The following is a 5003-nucleotide window of genomic DNA, read 5'->3' on the forward strand; positions in this document are numbered from 1 at the left end:
GGAGGCTCAGGAGTTCAAGGTCAGCTCTGACTACATAGGGAGTTTGAGGTGAAACTGGGTTACTTAAGACACACTCCCTATTAAAAAAGAACCATGCCACATATCTCAAAGTATGTAACTTCCAGGAAAATTCAAGATTTAAATATTATTACAAAGAAGAAGTTCGAGGAACCGTTTTCGTAATCCTGGGGATGCAGAAAGTGTATTGAAAGCTTACTAGAGATAAATATAGGTAGGAAGTCTCACAGCAAAGTGAGAGCCATATGGTTAAGGATGAAGATGTTTCATGATGACCTGGTTATAGAAAATCAGAAAGCAAAAATGTGGTGACACACCCTTGAAATCTGAACACTTTAGGATGCTGAAAGAGGAGGAGCTAAAAATCAACAGACAGCCTGGGCTACAGAATGGTAGAGCAAGATGCAGTTATCAACATAAAAGAAGAGGAGAGTAAGAGCAGCTATGAGGAAAGGAGGACTAAAAAGAGGAAGAGGAAGAAGTAGAGAAAGGATAGTTTGAGATACCATTAGTGGAAATATAGACTGGTATGTTTTAGAAAGTCATTTTGATCATTTATAATTCTAAAAGAACATTAAAATGATATTTCCTTTTGTTTTGGTTGGGGTTGTACCATGATAAACACCGTCTCTAGCTAAGCACAAACTGACTGTTGAAATGGTGTTGACAAGAGAAATAGAGTTAAAAGGAGAGGTGGAGAACAAAGCCAAAGACAAAACTGGAACTAACCATGTCATTAGACCATGCTCACTGGAATAAAAAATAAGAAAGAGTCACCCAAGTACTTCCATCCCTCCACTCAAGAACTACAACTATAAGAAAAGAGGAGCCAAGTGGCCACACTTGATGGGCAAGGAGAATGACAAGTTGTGTGACAGTTCTAACAAGACTACCCAGTTTTGTCTGGATGAATAGATCACTGTAACCCACATTCAATACCTTATTCCAAAAACAAACCAAAAAAAAGGCAAAAACAAAAAGAAACCTTGGTCAAATGTCCAAATATTTGCAACTAGATATTTATCAAAGTGGTCATGAATACAGTGAAAAGGGAAACAGCTGTTCAATATCATAGAGTTGAATAAATAAATGATGTCATAGCATCTGCAGAAGTAACACAACCACTTAAAACAATGGTGCAGACTATCTACATGCATGGACAGCTACCCTCAGGACGGAGTAAGTCAGATATCAGATGGCACGCCTGAGGGTACAGCTCAGTGCTAGAGTGCCCTTGATTCTATTCCTAGCAGTTACAATAAAAATTCATTTACTACTATATTTTAAGGGAAAGTGGGGACTTACTGAATAAAAACATTTTGGGAAAAATCTGCCTGAGTTTACTAAACTGTGGATGAATTGGCTGAGACTAGACAGGCTAAGGAAGGTGGAGGAAACGATTTGCATAAACATATGTATGTTAAAAGTGTGGAAGAAAGTACATCAACACTGATAATAATTTTTACCTATTTCAGACTACAAAATAATGGTCATCTGCATTTTGTTTCTGTAATGAGCTTGAATAATTCTATAATTAATAGAGAGAAACAGTTCCTCTTTGCCTTCACAGTAGCAAGAAGAGTAAGAGAAAAACATTCTGGGATTAACCTTATAATTGTTGTGTGTTAGCAGCACCCTAAATCACAGTAAAATTGGGTTAGATATGTTCCAGCTTGGCGTGGCATTCAAGCTTGGTTGGAAAACCATTATCATTAAATGACATTAATCATTAATATTCATTGAGTTGCAACAAAACTAGTTTGCTGACAGTCAGGAAGCCAGGCATTCAAAGCAGAATAAGAATCATGGCCTCATTACTCTCCTTTGACATTAAGTTGCTGTTAAGAGCATCCCACACATTTTAATACCCACAGTGATGGGAAGAGTCTTACCCTGAAAATAAATTGTGTATCTGCCATGAAGCAAGGACACGCTATTGTTACCCAGTTCTGACCAACTGGCATGTTTTATTCTTTTTTCCTTCATTTGTTTGTTTGTTTGTTTGTTTGTTTCCTGCAGTTTGGTTTGCTTTTTTATTCTAAATAAGTTATACTTTAGTCCTCTGCCTGGGATGACAAAACTAACCTGCAAGATGACACTTGCTGCAAGATGAGATATATATTCATAAATCTCCCAAGGAGTGTCAGCCCATCTGTAGGAGTTTAAATGTTTGTTCAGAATGCTGAGCCCGTGGGTTCCCATGTGAATCTGAGGAATGTCACAGAAATGAGAGAGTCAGGAGGCACGGAAATGGAAAAATAACATCACAGCAGCTCCAGTCCACACCGGGGGTATCTTAGCCAATGATTGCTTTTCTTGCCCTTGCCTTTGTCAAATAGACTGGAATTACTCCTAGAACAACAGTTTCACGAGTTACAGACACAAGTGACCACAAGAGAATCATAATACAAAGGGGCAAGAGAAACTAGACAGCATCTTACCTGACTATTTCATCTGCAGCTGAAGCAGCTGACATCTAAGAAGTCAGGCTGTCCCTCAGGGACACACAGGAACAGACAAGGCAGAGCTTGATTCTTCTCAGTCCCTGATGTAATTATTTGTCTTTGCCAGGGAAATATAAGTTACTAGTTTTTATTAACCCAGATATATTTCAAGTGGAGAATCTGACTCAGTGTCTATTGCCACATAACCAATTAGCACTAATTTGAATGCAGAAAGACTCTCACTTATTAAGTCACAGTTTTTAGGCTAGTATTTGGGGCATAGCAAGAAGGAACTCAACTCAAGTTCTCTTTACATTTAAATCAAGATCTCAGCCTTGCCACAGAATTGTCCTCTGGATCTTGAGGCCTTTCCCAAGCTCAGGTCAATGTGAGAAGATTGCATTTCTTACAGGTTTAAGTGTGCATTCCCCATTCCTTGCTGCCTGTCAAATGAAAGATGTACTCACTTGCAGAGGTTACCTACTCTTTCTTCTTGACATGTAGCCCTCTAGTGAGAAAGTTGAGAAAGAAGAATTCAGAGTAGCTGCCTAACCAAACCACAATTTCCAAGACAGAAGGAGGGGGAGGAAGAGAGGGGAAGAGGAGGAAAAATGTTCTTTAGGCTCAGACTACTTATTCTCCGAGTTTCCCAGATTGTTCTCTTCAAAAAAAAAAAAAAAAAAAAAAAAAAAAAAAAAAAAAAACAAACACTGATTATTAAAGCTCTCATAATTATCTCACGCCAACCCAGAATAACCACCTTTTTTTTTAAAGCCTGCTATGCCATTTAACATCATAGCCTACCAATCATTAAGTTCAAAGATTCCTCTATACTCAAGGCATAGACCACTTTGAATTTTGACTCACTTAGAACCTGAGCAATCTAGCAGCTGCCATGGCACTGGCCTAGCTGTGCACTCAATGGAGCTGAAACAGAAGGCCACAGCCAGCCATTGCCACTAAGCATATTTCTGAAGACGTTGCTTGTGAAGACTATGGATATGCAGACCAATACCCACAAAAGCGCTTGCTCACTCACAAAATGTTAAACAAACAAAAAGGTTAGAGTCTTATAACACTTTGTGTAAGGGGAGCTACCAAGACGAAGGACTTGGGGTTATTGGGGCAAACAGGGTTGCACCGGAATTTCTGATTTGAGATTATGTATATCAAGTACTCAGAGTTCTTTTCGTCTCATGAAAGAGTTCTTTTCTGATTCTCCTGTCATCATGAAGATGAAAGGAACTGCAATTGAATGACTTTACGAAGAGTAAGGACTATGTTCCATCTATAATGATCTTAAGCATCCTCTTTTGAACTAATGCACTTTGCATTCATTACATAGACCAAAATATGTCGAGGGATGCTGCCAGTTGTCCTGTCTGCCATCTCTATGGTTACAGCTCAGTTTCATACTCTGTATCTATCTTCTCGCTGGCCCCCGTATTAGCCATTTACTATAACTAAGCCTCTATTTTCTCTTTTCAACTCCCCCAGTGTACACAGCAAGTTTAATGCCTGTTGGTCTACTGCCAGGGACAAGCCAAGCTTATGAAACACTCCCCTTATCTTCTAAAAGGTATTAAAACCTCTACTCTATCTACAACAGTCAATAGCTCCTTCTTTCTTCCACTTCTACCACACTATAGTTTTATTTGTTTTGCTTTGTTCTGTGTACACGCTGGGGAGTAAGTCTATTGGAGGCAGGGATTTGGGGGGTAGGGGAGATGTATTTCATTCACTGTGCCTTCTGAACAGCAGGTGCTCTCAGATTTCTTAAGTGCCAGATGGGCTTCTTTGGCCTTACCTTTTTATATATACACCAATAGAACATTGACTTATCCTCTTTTTGAAGTAAAATAATATCAGTTCTGAAACTTGCTCACAGAAAACAGTTTCTGATAAATTGTCCCACTGAAAAGACATTTAACTATAGAGCTGACTACTTACTCATCTCTTTGGTAGTAAATTAATGCTTAAGGATATGAGGCTCAGCAATAAATTATACACACACATACACACATGCATGCATTCACACACACATATTTATACACACAATACAGCATATGGGGAGCTCATTGCAGCAGGAACATTGGTTTTAAACGGTTTATTTTTTAATTATGCATATGTGTGTCTGTGAACACGAGTGCAAGTACCAGCAGAGGCCATAAGATGAAGTTGGATCCTATGGAGCTGTAGTTATAGTTTGTTGTGAGCTTCCAGGCATGTGTGCTGGGAACACAACTCAGATACCTTGGAAGAGCGATATGTGGACTAAACTGCTGAGCCAACTCTCTGGGACCAAACCTCAGTGAGTTAAATAGTAAGTGATCATCATAGATTCCAGGACTATGGACAAGGAACACCATAAATATCCACCACAGGCATCTACCTTCCTCAGAAATCCTCCATGATACATTTGTAGTCTGTTAAAATGAGACATATTACGCCGGGCGTGGTGGCGCATGCCTTTAATCCCAGCACTCAGGAGGCAGAGGCAGGCGGATTTCTGAGTTCGAGGCCAGCCTGGTCTACAAAGTG

Source organism: Mus caroli, chromosome 6 (assembly GCF_900094665.2).
Source record: "Mus caroli chromosome 6, CAROLI_EIJ_v1.1, whole genome shotgun sequence".
NCBI lineage: Eukaryota > Metazoa > Chordata > Mammalia > Rodentia > Muridae > Mus > Mus caroli.